Source organism: Mastomys coucha, unplaced genomic scaffold (genome assembly GCF_008632895.1).
Source record: "Mastomys coucha isolate ucsf_1 unplaced genomic scaffold, UCSF_Mcou_1 pScaffold9, whole genome shotgun sequence".
NCBI lineage: Eukaryota > Metazoa > Chordata > Mammalia > Rodentia > Muridae > Mastomys > Mastomys coucha.
The window spans coordinates 67478439-67498739 of record NW_022196915.1 but is presented as its reverse complement, the minus strand read 5'-3'; the positions used below and the strand labels follow the sequence as shown (position 1 = coordinate 67498739).

Here is a 20301-nt window from a genome sequence, read left to right as displayed (position 1 = left end):
GCAAACGTCAAACGTGGTGGAGAAAAATGAGTCACTGTTTCCCTGGAAGCATTTTTTTGAAAGTTTGTCTTCAGTCTGTTTTCTAATCAATCAATCAATCAATCAATGGATTAACAAACAAAGTGATATCTATATCAGTGTGTTAATTTGTTTATTCTCAATTCTAGATAATTTTTCTAAAATTTCTTCAAATCGAAGTTCTGTAAAGCATAGTAAAAAAAAAAAAGAAATTCATATTCTATGGAGTCTGCAATGTGAGAAAATCTTCATTTGTTTAGTCTAGCCACAACAAAGATATTTGAAATTGAATACTTTAATTGGAACATATAAATGATTTACAATTTACAATATAAGATAATATGCTAGCATTGCCAGACTTGTGTCCCACAACCAACACTGTATTTTTTAGTGATAATTTATATATGCTACTTTAGAAAGTTAATTTTTACATTAAAAAAATGTTGCCAATGATATACCAGTCAAAATTTGCAAAGTTCTTAGACATTTCCTCATCTGATAAAACTGTGTGTGAGGTAGATAGAATTAATATAAATAAGCCAGAGACTACTTACTAACTAGATATTTTATTAGTTATTTTCTATTTGCATAACCTACATTAAAGTCTAGTAAATTCTTATTGTTATTCCATTTGAAAGGTGCAGAAATCAAAATGAAAATCTATGATGCAATTATAATATTTTTTAGAGGGGCATGGAATTTTACCTGCTCTTTGGCCCATCACTGATAAGGAATCTCCCTCTGGTGCCTCAATTAACTAAAGGGAATTGGAAACAATGTCCTGATTTATATAACTGGCAAGTTGAGACTGCTTTACTGGGCATCAGATCTTTTTTTTTTTCCAGAAAGGGCAGAGTGTTCATGAGAGACCTTATAAATTGTGTATGGTGAGTAGTGGGGAAATCAAAGTTTTCTCATTCAGCTTTACCCAGAAATGTAAAAGGCATTACAAAAGCACAGAAACATTGTGCTTCGAAGAAGGGATGGATATAACGTTCTCACTAGCTAGGAAACACTTGAGCTCAGACTAAAAGACTGCAACTAAAAAGAATACATATATGAAAATCAAGGCCACAGTAAAAAAAAAAAAAAGAAATTAATAAACGCTGTATCTAATCAGAGTGTAGTGAATGAATTGAGACACTAAATAGTATGGTAACGTGGAAATACAACTGGCTCTACAGAACAATTGATGAAGAAATCACTGGAAAAGTACAGGAAGTTCTTGAGGTACATATGAAGAAGCTATGGGAGACATTCTCATTCAAACCCCCAAAGGGGATAACTGAAAACACTGAAATCACTGGAAAAGTACAAGAAGTTCTTGTACTACCTATCCTGGAAGTCATATTAACCATGGGAGCTATCGTTGGATCTCAAAGAGGAAAAGTCAGTATTCATAAACATCTGTTAAATATTTCTTTAAGTTAAATTATAGAGGGGACCAGACAAGGCAGGGAGATCATTCAGAAAATTGCCGTCTTTAATGCAGATCTGAGAAGTGAAGTTAATCACAGGAGTAGGGATGATGTGATTACAACAGAAGAGTTGGAGGGGCTCAAAAGCTCAAACCTCCAGAAACATAAACGGCCACACTGAGTGATTCTCTACTCCATTCTGAGTGGTGGATTGCCATTTCTTTGTTCTCTGTAATGATTGAATCTAAATCCATATTCATATCCACTTAAGTCAAGAGTAAATTGTTCTGAGTTCCATGTTGGAAATAGTCAAGAAATTCAGGTCCTTTTGTTTCAAGGGATAGATTTTAAAGGTGGATTATTCTCCTATGGGTTTTTGACAGGAAAGCAACAACAACAACCATACAACTACAACAATAAAAAACAATAAAAAAGTGTCTTCAGTTATCCCCTTGTGGGGGTTTCAATGAGAATGAAACATAGCTTCATATGTTTGAATAGTTGATCTCACATTATTGGCTTTCTCTGGGAATGATAAGGAGTTGTGGACTTATTTGAGAAGGTATGGCCTTGTGTCACTGGAGGTGGGTTTTGAGGTTTCAAAAGCCCATGCCAAGCCCTGTCACTCCCTCTCTATCTGCTGCATGTGAATAAAGATATAAAGCTCTCAGCTACTGCATCAGTGGTATGCATGCTGTCATGGTCCTGGCCATGATAATAATGAACTGCCCTCTGAAACTGTAAGCAAGCCTTATAGAAAATACTATCTTTTATAAAACTTGTCTTGTTCATGGTTTCTCTTCACAGCAATAGAACAGACATCTCTTAACTGAATGTCAACCCTAGTCTCACAGATAAATTATATTTATAAAGAGCAGCTTTGACTGTGGAATGAGTCATTTGGGATTTTGCATATCTGAAATTTATTTTCTCCTGATTAAAATTTCTCCACTTAAGAAAAAATTCTAATTGGTTAGAGAGTGATGGGTTATCATTTTTCTGTTCTCTTTTATGGTTGAATTTAAATTCATATTTATGTCTCTCAGTTAAGAGCAAATTTTTCTGAGTTTGATATTAAAAACACTTAAGTAAGTCAGCTCCTTTTGTTCCAAGGGATAGATTTTTAAAGGTGGATTGCTCTCCTAAGGTATTTTGAAAGAAAAAAAAATCTTTTCAAATCCAATCAAACCTTCATTTAGATCTGAGGGAGCTCTGGTGATGCATCCCACAAAAGCAGAGCACACCTTCAGCACTGTTGGACATTTTTTCATTTCCTCATTTGTCTCTGGTATTTTATTTTTCTGTTTGTGAATGGATAATTATTCCCCAGGATGATTTGCGTCTCCTTAATGTTAATGTTCTCTGTTTATCAGTCTTATTTTCCCTTGATTGTTTTCTTATGGTAATCATCAGGCAAGAGGTTGATATCCACTTTTCATTTAATTACACTTTTCTTTATCATGCAAATTTCAAGGTTAATAATGGCACAAACTGATAAGAAAAGTCTCTTTAGAGTCTCTGCATTTTCACTACATAATGACATATTGTTTAGACTAAATCATCCTATTTTATAGACAGGTTTGAAATCCTTAGAAAGAGTTGAATTATCTTTCCAGCTTAAACAAATTCTGCTTTAATACACAAGAGGTAAGTAGCAACAGAGTCTTGATCAAAATAGTCACCATGTAACACAGAGAGATTTTCTCCAGTGTATTGAGAACTTTAATGGCTTTATAGTTTGTTTGTTTGCTTGCTTCAAATGTCTCTGAAAACAAAAATTCTGGTGTTTACATATCAATCACAACTGATTAATAATTCTAAAACTCAAATATTCCATTGGTCATTGCAAATATTAAAATCACATTTCCCTAGAATTAACTGTGCAATAGTAAACATTTTACATTAAAAAAAAAATCCTACTTGTGTGAATTTGAATTCAAATGTAATCATTTATAGTGAGTAATAGATTGTTCAGTGTGCCTTTTGTGTATTTTGAGCAGGTAGTACTTGAAGACCACCTGGGAGACCACATGCTTTAGGAAGACAAGTGGCGGTGGAGGAAAACATTGATAATTCAGGTACGAAAGGATATGGCCTATATGGCCTGCTGTATGTCATATTTAGGTGCAAAGAACATGTTCTATAATTCATGAGGAAGTTCCTTATATAGGAAAATATAAACATCGTAACAGTTCTGATGTGCATTGTATGTCATTTGATGTTCCCTGGAATAAGAAATTACCAGTAATCAAATTGTTAGAAATAGGTCTTGCTTTTCGGTAAAGTCAAAAGGGACCTCACTGCAATCAAACTAAGGTGTCCGCATGACTATTTTCCTCTCCACTGACTCCTTGAAGAATGTCCTTCTTTGTTATTTGCAGTTTCTGGGGTAAGTACATCATTTGGACTGTATTCTCTTTCTCCATGTCATAGTCTCAATGGCAGAGGAAACTTTCCTCATTCTGCATTATTTTGGTCATTTCCGCATCCCGTTGCTTTTAAAGTCTCTGAAATGACCCTGAGTCTATTTAAATAATTCACAATAGTTCTCCAACGGAATATCAGCCTATTTAAGAGCCCTTTGTTATGCAACTGACTATTAGCAGACACTAGGCCTTAATTAAAAACATGTGCATTTTTAAGAAGTGGTTTTCTTCCAGATAGATATGTCTTTCATAAATTGTAAATTGATTTAATCATCAATTTTGTAACTGCACAAAAACTACATGAAAGCTTAAGTTGCTTCTCAAGGTTTAAAGCATTACTAAGATATATATATATATATATATATATATATATATATTGATCAAGTTATACAGAATTCATGAAATAGTAACAATAAGGAAGTAGTTTTTTAAATTGTATTTATGTACTTGTGGATCTGGAGGGTGTATTCTAGATCACTCATGTGGAGGTTAGAGAAAATCTTGTGGGAATCAGTCCATCTTACTTTACACAATATGAGTCACTGTGACTATCTGTGTACTCCTTGGTGGTCTAGTCCTTGAGAGCTGTGAGGGGTCTGATTGGTTAATATTGTTCTTCCTATGGGGTTACAAACCCCTTCAGCTCCTTCAGTCCTTTCTCTAACTTCTCCATTGGGGACCCCATGCTTAGTCCAATGCTGGACTGCAAGCACCTCCCTGTGAAAGAGCCTCTCGGGAGACAGCTATATCAAGCTCCTCCCATCAAGCACTTTTTGGCATCCACAATAGTGTCTGCGTTTAGTGAGTGTATATGGGATAGATCCCCAGATGGGTCAGTCTCTGCTCAATACTTTGTCTCTGTATTTGCTCCTGTGAATATTTTGTTCTCCCTTCTAAGAAGGACTGAAGCACCCACACTGTGGTCTTCCTTTTTCTTGTGCTTCATGTGGTCTGTGAATTGTATCTTGAGTATTTCAAGATTTAGGGCTAATATTCACTTATCAGTAAGTGCATATCATGTGTGTTCCTTTGTGACTGGGATTGCAAAGATTCTGTAAGGCAAAGGACACTGTCAATAAGACAAAATGACAACCAACAGATTGGGAAAGGATCTTTACCAATCCTACATCCCATAGAAGGCTAATATCCAATATATACAAAGAACTTAAGAAGTTAGACTCCAGAGAATTAAATAACTCTATTAAAAATGGGGTACAGAGCAAAACAAAGAATTTTCTTTTTTTATTAGATATTTTCTCTACTTACTTTTCAAATGAAACCCTTTCCCAGTTTCCCCTCCAAAAACAACCCCTGTTCCCTCCCCACTCCCCGCTGATTACCAACACACCCTCTCCTACTTGCTGACCCTGGCATTCCCCTATACTGGGACATAGAACCTTCACAAGACCAAGGGCCTCTCCTCCCATTGATGACCAACTAGGTCATCTTCTGCTACAAATGTAGCTGTAGCCATGAGCCCCAACATGGTTTACCATGGTTACCCTTTGGTTGGTGTTTTAGTCCCTGTAAGCTCTGAGGGTACTAGCTAGTTCATACTGTTATTCCTCCTAAGAGGCTGCAAACCCCATTCAGTTCCTTGGATCCTTTCTCTAGCTCCTTCATTGGGAACCCTGTGCTCAGTCCAATGGATGGCTGTGAGCCTCTATTTCTGTATTAGTTGGGCACTGGCTGAGCCTCTCAGGAGACAGCTATATCAGGCTCCTGTCAGCCAGCACTTGCTGGCATCCACAATAGTGTCTCGATTTGATGATTGAAAATGGGATGCATCCCCAGGTGGCGCAGTCCCTGGACCATCCTTCCTTCAGTCTCTGCTCCATACTTTGATTCTGAAACTCCTTCCATGGTTATTTTGTTCTAGATTCTAAGAAGAATCAAAGTATCCATACTTTGGTCTTCCTTCTTCTTGAGATTCTTGTGGTTTGTAGATTGTATATTGGGTATTCCAAGTTTCTGGGTTAATATCCACTTATCAATGAGTGCATACTGTGTGTGTTCTTTTGTGAATGGCTGAGAAGCATCTAAAGAAATGTTCAACAGCCTCTGTCATCAGGGAAATAAAAATCAACAAAGCAACCCTGAGATTCCACCTTCTACCTGTCAGAATGGCTAAGATCACATTTTTTTATTTTAACAAATAGATATTTAGTAATAAGATATTTAAATATATCTTTCAAAGTGGTTAAAGTTTAAAATAATAAACCTTATCTTCCTATATAAAAACTATTTACCTGTACAGAAATAAATATTCTTATTTATAGCATCTCATTTTTCACTTTATGTGGCAAAGGGGATGCAAACTCTAGATTGCAGGTTAATAACACTCCCTCCTTATTTCTCTAGAATTTTATGTATTGCTTCAAGGGCAATAAATATCAATGGTGATGAAAGCTAGAGAAAAAACAATTATAGCTAGGTTATAAGATATTTTACTGTATTCACACTACTATAACAAAATTCCACAGACTGGGGTGGACTGACAAATGACATTTCTTACTCCTCAATCTTCTGAGAGCTGGGAAGTTCACCACCAAAGCTCTAGGAGCATTGGTGAGTCCTGAGTGAGGTCTTTTGTCCCCTTCAATATTCTGGAGATTCTGCTCTCATATGGCAGAAAGGAAAGAGGGCACATGAGAAACCCACCAACTTAATATGTTTTAAGAAAGTCAGGGGGGCTGGAGAGATAGCTCAGCAGTTAAGAACACTGACTGCTCTGCCAGAGGTCCTGAGTTCAATTCCAGCAACCACATGGTGGCTCACAACCATCTGTAATGGGATCCAATGCGCTCTTCTAGTGTCTGAAGACAGCTGCATTGTACTCATATACATAAAATAAATAATCTTAAAAAAAAAAAGAAAGAAAGAAAGTCCTAATTGGAGGAGCTAGAGAAAGAACCCAAGGAGCTGAAGGGGTTTGCAGCCCCATAAGAGGAACAACAGTATGAACCAAACGGTCCCCCCCCCAGAGCTCCCAGGGACTAAACCACCAACCAAAGAGTGGTTGGGACTAATGGCTCCAGCAGCATATGTAGCAGAGGGTGACCCTGTGGGACATCAATAAAAGGAGAGGCCCTTGGTTCTGTGAAGGCTTGATGCCCCAATGTAGGGGAATGCCAGGACAGGGAAGTGGGAGCAGTGGGTTAGTGAGCAGGGAGAGGGGCGAAGAGGGGGAGGTCCACGGGGGGGGGGGATAAAATTTGCAATGTAAATAAAGAAAACATCTAATAAAAAAATATGTCTTCATCCTTACTGAACACCTCCTAATATCTGTGCACTGTTGAATGTCAGTATGAACACTGAAAGGGAACACCTCCATTCAAATCAAGTCAGACTGAAGAAAATTATGCTGGAATGGAAAAACATCATTTTGGAAAAAAGAACTCTATTAGTTAACAGTGTGAAACTTTACACCCCAACTTTACGCTTGTCAATCTACAGGCTTGGAGACAGCTGTGAGATGGAGAGTTACAACTATTCTTTAATTTTAAGCAGTCTTGATTCAATAGGAGACAGTCTTTTGGTGGTTGTTGTTGTAATTGTTATTATTGATTTTGGTATTGTCTATCCAGTCTGCAGCTGAATATGGGTAATTCCTTTTTATTAAAATAACTGATAGTTGAAATATCTCTTCACTGATTTACGTACATTCAGGGTATTAATGTTCACCAAGGCTGTAATAGTTATACTGCCAATCTAAGGAGAACAAGACAATCAGAACAGGTTCTAGTGCTATAACTCTATGACCGAATGGTTCACATGCTGAATAGTTCAGAATGCTGAATGGCTTTCTTGAAGTATGTTTGGGTTGGTAGCCAATTGATTCTAAATGAAATACCCCAAGTTCTTCTCTCCAATTTGTTACTCACTTACTTCTGACTTCTGAGAAGTTTGTGACAATAAATTCTATAGATCTTCCATAATACCATCTTTTCTTCTTATGCCAGGCATCAGAAACCAATTCAATATTGCCTCTACAACTTTAATAAATCATTGTATAAGGAACCTTTTCTTCCTGATTTATTCATGTTTGGTAAATTTAGTTTTATCCTCTAATTCCCATCATTTACATTGTCAAATTCTAAAGTATGTCTTATGATATTTTTTCTTTCATTATATAACTTTTTTTTTCTCCTCACATAATATATACTGACTACAGGCTCTCCTCCATCTGCCTCTCCCATCTTAATCTATACCTTACAATGTCTCACTGGAAAAAAATAAAACAGGTTTCTCAGGGGTAATAACAAAATAATATGTAATGAGATAGAACAAGAATTAATGCATTAGCATAGGACAAATCTAACAGACAGGAAGAAAAGAGACTGCAAAAAAAGGCACATGAAACAGAGATATATAGCACTCATCCACACAATCAGGAATACCATAAAGACATTAAATAAAAAAATAAATAAAAAATACAACAAAATTAAAACAACAATAATAGAGGCCCTGTAATTACATTATGGCACAAGGAACTTCCATTGATGCCTCTGACTTTGTTTTCTGTTGGCCATCTATAGATGCGCAAGCAGTCTACAAGAGTACTTTGTTTTAGTAGCGATACTTCCTTGGAGAAAACTAAATATTACTTTGCAAGTGGTTATCAATTGAAAATAGCTTTTGATTTAAGGGTGAGTGCAGATATTCACTTCTCCTTTCGTCTCTAGGAAACCATCTGATGCAGACCTGTGCAGGCCCTGTACACGATCCAGGTGATAACTGTCATTAAAGCGATGTGTATATATAGCATTGACTGATTTGACAAATAAGCCAAAGAGTTGAAGTAAAGATGAATTACACATGGAATGTTCACCCATTGTGAAGATTTTTCTCAATTAACTACTATATTTTCTGATTTAAAAAACATGTAGGTAAAGATCTTTACCTAATCTGCTGGTTGTTGTTTTGTCCTATTGACAGTGTCCTTTCCCTTACAGAAGCTTTGCAATTTTATGAGGTTCCATTTGTTGATTGTTGATCTTAGAGCATAAGCTGTGGGGAACTTTTCCCATGTCCATGTGTTTAAGGCTCTTTCCTACTTTCTCTTCTATTAGTTAAAGTGTATCTGGTTTTATGTGAGGTTCTTGATCCACTTAGACTTGAGCTTTGTATAAGGAGATGAGAATCAATTGATCTGCTTTCTTCTACATGCTGACTTCCAGTTGAACCAGCATCACTTGTTGAAAGTGGTGTCTTTTTTCAACTGGATGGTTTTAGCTCCTTTGTCAAAGATCAAGAGACTGTAGGTGTGCGAGTTCATTTCAGGGTCTTCTATTCTATTCCATTGCTCTACCTACTTGTCTCTGTTCCAATACCATGCAGTTTTTTTTATCACAATTGCTCTGTAATACAGCTTGATGATTCCCCCAGAAGTTCTTTTACTGTTGAGACTGTTGAGACTTTCACTATCCTGTTTTTTTGTTTTGTTTTGTTTTGTTTTGTTTTGTTATTCCAGATGAATTTGCAAATTTCTCTTTCTAACTCTATGAAGAATTGAATTGGAATTTTGATGGGGACTGCATTGAATCTATAGATCACTTTCAGCAAGATGGCCATTTTTACTATATTATTACTGCCAATACATGAGCATGGGAGTTTTTTTCATCTTCTGATATCTTCTTGGATTTCTTTCTTCAGAGACTTGAAGTTCTTGTCATACAGATCTTTTACCACTCCTACATACAATAGAGGTCTAATATCCAGTTATATATAAAGAACTCAAGAAGGTAGATTCCAGAGGACCAAATAACCCCCATTAAAGTAGGGTATAGAGCTAAACAAAGAATTCTCAACTGAGGGGAATGTCAGGGCTGGGAGATGGGAGTGGATGGGTTAGCACCTTCATCCAAGCAGGGGGAGGAAGGATGAGATTGGGGGGTTTTGAAGGAGAAACCAGGAAAAGGGATTACATTTGAAATGTAAATAATTAAAATATCCAATTAAAAATTAAAAATAAAAATAAACATATAGGGATTTATATTACATGTTGAATGCATAATGATTTAATTTTGTTTCCTGAACAAATGATAGACTACCCTAGGGTAAACTATACTAGAAGCAATCTAGAAGAGATAGAGCTATTTTTTCAATCTCACAATTTTATGTTACAATGTATCATTCTGGGAAGGTCTGGATGACACAAATTTGAAGTAACTACATGTACAATAAAGGACAGAGGATGAATGTTTGCATATATTAAAATTGATCATCTTACCAAAAGCTGTCTACAGACTCAATGCAATCCCCATCAAAATTCCAACACAAGTTTTTATAGAACTTGAAATAGCACTTCCCAATTTCATATGGTTAAAACAACAACAACAACAACAACAAAAAACCACAGGATAGCCAAAACAATCCTGAACAATAAAAAAATATTGGGATGAATCACCATCCCTGACCTCAAGCTGTACTATAGAGCAATAGTGATAAAAATCGTATGGTATTTGTACAGAAACAGACATGTTTCTGTAGAGTAGATCAATAGAGTAGAATCAAAAATCAAGAAATAAATTCACACCACGATGGACACTTGATTTTTGATGGAGAAGCCAAACCCATACAATTGGAAATAAAAAAACATCTTCAACAAATGGCGCTGGTATAACTATATGTCTAAATATACAAAAGTACAAACTGACCCTGAACAAAACTGAAGTCCAGTGGATCAAGGACCTCAACATAAAACCAAATTCATTAAATTTTATAGAATAGAAAGTAGGAAATAGCCTTGAATGAGTCAGTAGAGGAGACAAATTCCTGAACAGAACACCAATGGCTCAGTTTCTAAGGTAACAATTGATACATGGTATCTCATGAAACTGAAAAGTTTTTTTGTTAGGTAACGGCACCTGTCAATAGGATAAAGTGTCAATCTACATATTATGAATGGATCTTCACCAACCCTATTGTTGTCAGAGGCCTAATATCCAAAATTTATAAAGAACTCAAGAATATAGATACCAACAACCCAAACAACCCAGAATGGCTAAGATAGAAAACTCAAGGATAGAGAGCAAGGGTAACACTCTTATACTCCTAGTGGGATTGCAAACTTGTACAACCACTTTGGAAATCAATTCAGCAGTTTCTCAGAAAACTTGGAGGAGTTCTACATCAAGACACAGCTATACTATTCCTGGGCATATACTCAAAAGATGCCCTACCATCCCAGAAAGACAGATGCTCCACTATGTTCACAGTATATTTATTAGTAATAGCCAGAAACTAGAAGCAATCTAGATGTCCCTCACCTAAATAATGGATAAAGAAAATGTGGTACATCTACACAATGGAATATTATTCAGCTATTAAAAACAAAGACATAATGAATTTTGCAGGCAAACGGATGGAGCTTGAGCATATCATTCTGAATGAGGTAACCCAGTTCCAAAAGACATGGTATATTCACTTTTAAGTGACTATTAGCCATAAAATACAGGGTACTCATGCTGCACTCCACAGACACAAAGAAGTTAAAAAAGAAGGAAGTCACAAGAGATGACACTTGAATCTAACTTAGAAGGGGGAATAAAATAGTCATAAGAGGTAAATGGATGGAGGGAAGAGCATGAGGTATGGAGAGGAACAGATAATATGACAAGATGGCCATGAGAATAAATGGGAATCTGCAACTTAGTGTGGTGGGGAAGTGGGGAGTTCTCCAGGACATGACAGAGAGCTAGAATAAGGGAGGCACCCAAGAATCAATGAAGGTGACCTTTGCTGTGAATTCTAGCATTCAGAATATGGAACCTGAAGAGGCCATCTCCTGTAGGCAAGCTGGAACCCAAGGGGAGAGAAAGGGACACCATCCCACCCACAAAAATTTCAACCCAAAATTTATCTTGTCTACACGGATGCAGCGATGAGGGATGGAGAAGAGAATGAGGAAATGACTAACTAATAAACAGACCTATTTCGTAGGCAGGCACCAATCCCTGTCACTATCAAAGATACTCTGTTATGCTTTCAGACCGGAGGTTGTCCTCTGAGAGGCTCCACCTAGCAGCTAACTTAGACAGAAACAGACACCCACAGCCAAACACTGGATGGGGGATGGGGACTCTTATGGAAGAATAGAAGGAAAGATTGTGGCCCTAAGGGGATAGGAACTAAACAGGCAGAACAAAAGAATCAACTAACCTGAACCTTTGGGGCTCACAGAGATTGAACTACCAACCAAAGAGCATACACAAGCTTGACCTAAGCCTCCCCACACATATGTAGCAGATGCACAGCTTGGTCTTCATGTGGGTCCCAAACAAAGGTAGCAGGGGCTATTCCAAACTTATTGCCTGTTTGTGGAATATATTTTTCCAGCTGGACTGCCTAGTCTGGCCTCAGTGGGAGTGCATGCACCTACCCATGCAGAGACTTGATCCCCTACCAGCATGAGGGGATGCGAGGGTGGGGTACCCTCTCACAGGAGAAGGGGAGAAGTGGAGGGAAGGACTGTTGAAAGGTTTGACTGGAAGGGGGCAGTGATCAGGATGTAAAATGAATAAATAATAAAAAACAAATATTAAATATGCTACAAGCATTGCTTGGTTTTGAAAGAGCTATATAATCTAATAGACACAGCTTCATATTTACAAATTTATTTATTACTTATGTTTGTCACAGAGGATATTTTAGAACACAAGGAAGAAGAAAAGCATGGTGAACAAAAGAGTCCATACCAACATTCTACAGGTTAGTAATTAAAGTTTTTCCAAATATTGGGTCCTAGTTCCTATTGGATGGTGGACCAAGCAATCATGAGTGAACCTTGAAAAACATTACCAGACTTTTGAAGTGGCAACAGGGAAATCACATTTCTAACTACATCCAGGCTTCCCATATTAATTCACCTGTATTAGGAGATCCTAATGCAAAGTACTTAGAAATTTTAAAATAAAGGTGTTATCTAGGCAGGAAAGGAAATAAATAATCAAACATCAAAAATGTATTGGTAAGATATGGTAAAGACAAAGAGTAACTTCAGTCTATTCAAAGAATAGTCATCAAAAAATTTCCTTTACAAACTATGAAGTGATGTGATACCTTCATCACCAAAGTTTCCAGCCAAAAAAACATTGGCCTTGGTTTTTCCCTTTTATTGTCTCAGAATTAATTAAAGTACATTTTCCATATTTGTTTTATCATTTTCCAAGAGTTGTCTTTCTTAAGTTTACCAATTATAACCCTCTTAACAATTTCAAAATTTCTACACAATAAGACATACAATTGAAAATCTTGCTTAGCACATTTTTCTTTTAATATATATTGAACAAGCCAGATTTTATGGCCTCATTTGATTTTCCATGCTCTAGGTGTCACAGTCACAGTGTCACGGGAGTTTTATCATGTAGAATTAACTCAAACTAAAGCATAATAAATGTTAGGTATTGCAGAAAGCATACTTCAGATAAAACACAACTCTTTCAATAAAAGGACATGATCTCCCTTCCTAGGGTGTTCACATAGACAAATCGTAGGCTTTGGGCATTACACCTTAAGGTCTTGAAGTCGAAAGCTCTATTTTTGTTCAGTGATAGGATTTAAAATAAAAGAAGACGATTTGAGTCTTCAGCAACACTGTTACATATATTACAGAGCTTTGGAAATCCAAAGACAGACACCCACACCTGTTTATAGCATACTCTATTTGTGTTAAGCATAGTAACCCAGAGTGTAGCTCAAGGACTGTGTATACCGTGACAAGGATTTGGATTCACATCTTTGTACCATAGTATTAAATAATGGTGTTTGTAAGACAGAGAGGTATCAAAGAAACAGGTTTCTCTGAATGAGGCCAGGAGCGAGATATCAGGTGCCTCCAGAAGTAACTACCTGGCTTTTGTTATTCTTATTTCCTATTTTTATGTGGCAGTCTGTAATAACATAGAGAATTTTTTTTCTAATTTCTGTAAATTTGAACAAATTGTAACCTATTCTTTTCCAAATAATGCAAGACCCACAACAGGTCTTTAGTTATCTCAACTCTTTGTTTTCTCCTATCTATATTTTTATGTTGATACTGCCATAAAATAATGGGTGGTATGAGATTGTATCTATAAAAATGTGGTTTTGTATGACAGTGTGCTTTATTGATTTTACATGAGTGGAGTTCTTTCATTTTTCACTTTCATTTTACTTTAAGAAGTATATATTAGTTGGGTGGTAATGACAGCACACAACGTTATTCTCAACACTTGGGAGGCAGGGCAGGAGTATAAGTTCAAAACTAGCCCAGTCTACAGAGCAAGTTCAAGGACAGCCAAGGCTACATAAAAAAACTTGGTCTCAAACAAAACAAAAACAAAACCCCAAAAAAACATCAACTAAAACTCTATATTACAATGGTTCTTTTTGTAAAATTTGTAGTGGAGAAATACCAAGAATTTTCATGTGGCTTGGGGCTTATTTACTTCAAAGTTGAATCATTGTTTTGCTCAACAACTCCATGGTAATGTAACTAGAATGCCATTCTTTCTAGATGCTCATTGTACCCCTTAGTCCTGATATCATTTACTCCTGGTATCCTTCCTCCATTGTAATTTACATTTCTGTCTCTTTACATTTAGCTTTCGAATGATCTCTTACACTCCTGGATGTCTTTGATCTTATTTTGTTAGATACAGCATTTTTAATCACCATAGCCTCCTTCATCACTCCTTGGGTGCATTTCTTTAAATTTGAGGTGTATCTACAAGAATTCTGTATTGTTTTCTTTTCTATGACAGCTCCTAAACAGAAAGGAGGATTGATTGTATGGGGAAATTTGTCCCTCAAAGACATACCTAGAGAATTAGATAAAATGTTTAAATACAAGGACAAATTTTACTATTTTCTAGAAGCAAAGAATAAAAACACAAGCAAAGGGTAGAGAGGAAGTCCAGCGCCTCATCCTGCAGAAATGACAAATCTGGATCTATGTGTTTTGTTTGGTTTTCATTTGGAACTGATGACTGAAGAAAGGATTTTACACATGCCAGGGAAATGCTTGAGCCTCTATTTCTATGATAGTCTATCTACACTATATTCAATGTTACTTGAATAACGAATGTGAGTCTCTCAATACACAGGAGTCACTGAAATCCTGGGTGCTTAATTCAACTCTGTACATTCAATCCAAGCACTGGCTTTCTCTCTCTCTCTCTCTCTCTCTCTCTCTCTCTCTCTCTCTCTCTCTCACACACACACACACACAAACACACATACATACATGAGAGAGAGAGAGAGAGAAAGAGAGAGAGAGAGAGAGAGAGAGAGAGAGAGAGAGAGAGAGAGAGAGAGAGAGAGAGAGAGAGAGAGAGAGGAGCAGAGAATCTGGGTATGGAATGTGCCATAAAAGATGATGTGTTGAATTATTGGTTTTCAGCTGATGGAGACTATGGAATAGATGAAAAAGATCAGGAGGGGGACATATGGTAGATAATCCATGCATGTTCATGGAGATGTTAGGACCACTAGCCCTTGCTCTCTCTTTTCATTTCCTTATAACATCGTGTGAATAATCATCTCTACCAAATGCCCATCTTCCCTCCACATTCAGCCTCACTAAAGAGCCAAAGGAAAGCAGAAAACTTTCCTTGATAAAGCCTAGAATGCCAAGAGTAAAAATAAATCTTTTCACCTTTTGCTTCTCCTGTTTATTTTGATCATAGTAATAGGAATCTGACTAACACACAATTGTTGAATAGTTGGGACACTCAAAAATCAAAGCGCTTTAGGATTTTTCTATGAATCTCTGGAAAGGTACTGTTAAGAGACAAGTGATAAAAATTATTTTAGAAAATAAAGTCCTAAGGTAGTGCACAGATTTAAGAAGCCATAGAATTTCAAACCTAGTATACTTGTGAAATTAAGTTTCTATCACAAAGATAACCCAAAAATGTAGTACTATGAATTCCAAAATGGTCCACACCAGCAAAACAGTCCTGCCATATGCAGACCATGAATCCCTGTCTAGGATCTCAGGGCTGGTGATGATTACTGCTGCTTGTCAAGCTCTGGTTCCAGGAATCACTTTCCTGTTCTACCACACACCTGGGACTGACACTTCCCTCAGTAATAAAATCTTAAGCGGGCCTTGATCATTCTAGTTTGCTACTTTATTAGCTATGGAACTCCTCTAAATGCTGATACCTTATGCTGCCTTTGCTGACCCTAGCTCTCTTTCTGTCATTATGGTGTTGGTTATCGATCCTCTGGCTCTATAAAATACTCTATTTGGAAAGCAATCCCCTGAACCAGATTTTACAGCAGAGGATTCTTTCACCCAGGTGAGAAGTCTTTAAAGAGGGCTTTTGAGAAAGGTGTAAATGTATCTTTGTGCCTAAGAATAGCTCATAAGCTATTATATCTTATTATATTATATTATATATATTATATTATATTATATTATATTATATATTATATTATTTTATTATATATATATATATATTATATATATATTTATTATAATATAATATTATATTATATTATATATTATATTATTATATATATTATATTATATTATATCTTCCAGGCTAAGGCACTCCAAGGACTTCTATTTTCTTTTTTTTCTTCCAATTTCTACTTATAACATCTCAAATTTTAATGAACACATTTATGCTGCATAATACTTGGTAAGAATAGCATGATGCAGATAATACATATTAAAAGAGCTACCACTCTCTAAATCATTCCCTTTTGAACTATGCACAGGCATCTCTCTACCATGTATGCACCCTGTCTTCCAACTTACCAGAGGTAAGTGTGCATTTGATATATTTGTAGAGCAGAATATGAATTGCTGGTTCCCCGATTGCTATATTTCTTTCTTTTTAATCTATCATTTGTCTTTTATGTCAGTGCCACATATTTTAGATATACCATTAGATCCCATATTCAGGATTAAAAATCCATTTTTTTGTGGTAAGAATGAATGTGTAAGATGTGCCATACATGAAATAGATGGCATAAAAATATGTTTCTTTCTCTTGTGACATGAGAGTATGTCAGATTGCAGGATCTTGTTGTAGTCTACATGGTAACTCAGAGACAGAGTCTTATAAATGTCCTTTTCCACCATTTTTCTAAGGCACTGGTGACCTTGAACTAGGTAAATGCTACTGGTTAGCTTGTAGATGCTTTGAAGGACAGCATCTAAAAATATATGTTCCTATGGTCTGAAATATATGTACCTGTATGGCTCCTCCTAACTGCCAAAGAAACAGAAATATCCTGCCCATAGCAAAGTATTTATGTTCTGACAATGAAAGATACAATGGGATAATGGATATCAGAGAACATTTTTTATCTCCATCTGAAATATAAGGAATTATATTTTAAATTCTTCAAATATTGAAAAATATGAAAGAAGATACAGGCTGTATTACACAAAGCTAGTGGACCACTAGCAGAGATTTGACAGTGGAAAAGATCAATGCAGACCATTTGATATGAGGCAAACATCAAGATTTTTATCTGCAAATACTTTGCAATAGTAGACTTATGTGTATAAACTTAAAAAAGTATAAAATTTAGATACTTAAATTAAAAGTTAATGGAGAAATTAATCACGTATAATGATAAATCTTAAGTGATGTTCAATTTTGAAGAATATTGATTTAAGTATTGTCTTACTTCTCTTAATTCTCTAGGCTCATGGTAGATCAGAAATGGCTAGAAAGAGATTAGTGAACTAAAATCACACATTGAGAATGGAAGGCTTAGGGAATAAAGATAGAAACATTTTTTTTTTGAAGAGTGGTTTTGAAAAAAACTGATTCTAGAAAGGATAAAGTAAGGTAATACTTTGGAAAGATCATTGCTAGATTGATTAAAGAAATTGCCAGGCAACCTAACATGAACATGACTACCATACCAGTAGAAGAAGCACAGTTTATATTTTCATGGTTCTTTCATGTGTGTATGAATTCAAAATTCCCTATAGCTGAGAAATGATTTTAAAATACCTATTTTTCTATCCAATCATGTATTGTTTATTTAATAATTGGAAGCACACTCCTTGCTTCTTTCCCAAACATATCCATTCCTACCTCTTATATGTAATTTCTTCATCTCATCTAATGTCTTAGGCATATTTATTGACCTTTAGATTAATTTTCTACATTGGATAATTGCTGTTAAAATGTTTTATAACACCAGCTTTTCTCTTTTTTCAACACTGCTTTTTTTCCAACCTCACCCCAGTCTTTATTAGATACTTCTAATTACCAATGTCCATGAGCCTTATTTCAGGCAGGGTTTTATAAAGTCCCATTAATTTTACATAAATGTCATAGATCCTCAATGGATTGGATTTTATAATTCTAATACATCTTAAATGAACAAACAAAATACTGTCTCTAGGGAAAATAACTCCAATGCTACTTATGTCTAATCAATGTGAAAATATCAGGAGGTTTAATGGCTCAAGACTAACTGCCACATGAGAATAGTTAACCTCCCAACATGTATTGCTACTTAAAAGAAGTGATTGATATTAAAACGCAGGAATTGGCAGACTTAATGTGAACATATGAAGAAATTACATCCCTTGAAGGTAACATTCACCTTTTAATACAAACCTAGTGTTAATTTTTTCTTCTCCTCTGTCCCTCCCCCCATGCTTTACTTTTCTGGCTTCCCTTCAAACTCTCACTCTCTCTGAGGGAGCATTCCCAAATCTGACATTCACTCCTCTGTTTCTTCTTTGCCAATTTTAACTAATTTTAGTATTTCAACTGTCACTTTTCTTTCATGCAAATGATTGCCAAATATACATCTCTAGCCATAGTTTCATCACTGAGATCTTGGTGTGATTTTTCAACTCTTACAAAAATGAATTTTTATACTTAATCCAATTAACATAGCCCATTGTGTCAGAAAATAAAAGCATACTCCTTCTCTTCCTTAGAAATAATAGAATTGCTTCAAGTTCTACCATTTCATTTAGAGCTGTGTCATTTCTCTGTTAGTTATGAGTCATCCAATCATTTATCAATGTTATGTAAAATAAAGCTGCTGTGAAGTAAGTAGTAGAGATAAAACAGTATGACAAAATAGTTACCTTTCTATCACCATTAAGAAATCCTGGCAACAACTAACTTACTGTGAAAAGGGATTATTCTCACAGCTGTGTAGAGCAGTATAGATCAAGTAAACTGACTGCTTTGAGCCTGTAGCAAACATACTATATGGCCATGGTGCAGAGAATATACAGACCAAAGTTTTCAATGCACAGTAAGAAAGCAGATCAGCCAGGATCCATAATCCCCTTAGAGAGCTCATCTCTAGACCACCAAAAACTTTCCAAAGGATGCCTCTTTATGTATATCCACAGATTCACCCAGAGCACCCTCATGGGAGCAAACCCTCAATGCAGTGACTTGTGGTAAACATTCAAGATGTCCTGAATAACATAAATTGTCATTTGTATCTCTTTAAAAGTAGCTTACAGAAGTTGTTCAGTAGTTCAGAAGTAGTTCAGATCTTGAATGAGTAACTCTGTGTGTGCTGACCCTACCCTGCATGGCAAAAAGCAGTGTGTCATAATGGAAACCATGCAGTGAGCTGAGGGCTTATTTAGGTATACTGTTTCAGGCAGTGTAAAGGACCTCAAATACTGTGTTTTCAGTAGATGAGAGTTAGCAAGGGCTGCAAAATGAGAAATCATTTTTTTCCTAACGTCTGAGAATGAAGACCAGGATTGATGAAGACAAAGAAAAGCTGGAAATACACTGGGAAGTTTGGCATAGTCTAAGGCACAGAAGCCTCAAGGGTACAATTTGGATTCAGTCCTAAGTGCCAAGTGAAAGCTGCCCTGCAGAGGTAAATTTGTAAAGTGCAATCACCTAGAGCTTGGTAATTAGTGAAATAGTCTAAGGAGATATTTTAGAGGTAGGATAATTTTTAGAATGGGGGCCTGGTATCAAAGTGTAGACTATTCCAGAAAATAAGTAAAAATCTGAGGTTGATTGTCAGTGGAAAAGGATGAGAAGAGATTGTCACTATATAAAAGAAGACATTAAAGCTAAGGACATGGTTCTCCCAACTGTCAAACTGAGGGGACCCATTCAACTTGGCACAACTTTTCAAGGTAAAGAGTGAGCAAGCTCTCTTCTGAACTCAACTTACAGGGTAATCTTCCAAAAACCATTTCTTTACTGTGTTCTTCATTTAGGCAATTGAATAATTTAATCTTCTTATAAAATTGAGTTATGGGGTTGGGAAGATATCTCAGGAGGTAAAGGGACTTGAAGCAATCATGAAAAACTAAAGGTGGAGGAAAGATCTGACTTCATAAAGTAAGCCCTTTATCTCCATATGTGTACTATAGCATGAACATACACCCCCCCCACATAAACATGCACATCACAGAGACATAGAAACACAGACAGATGATAGATAGATAGATACATAGATAGATAGATAGATAGATAGATAGA

General features: G+C 36.1%; 1 long non-coding RNA gene across 1 annotated transcript in view; it reads right to left on the bottom strand.

The window, feature by feature from the left end:
• The window catches only part of LOC116085299, a 26658-nt gene extending 7317 nt beyond the window's left edge, over positions 1-19341 (bottom strand). The window contains exon 1 of the long non-coding RNA XR_004116485.1: positions 19312-19341. This is a non-coding gene — a long non-coding RNA (uncharacterized LOC116085299). The remainder of the gene's footprint in view (positions 1-19311) is intronic.
• Positions 19342-20301: the final 960 nt, after the last annotated feature.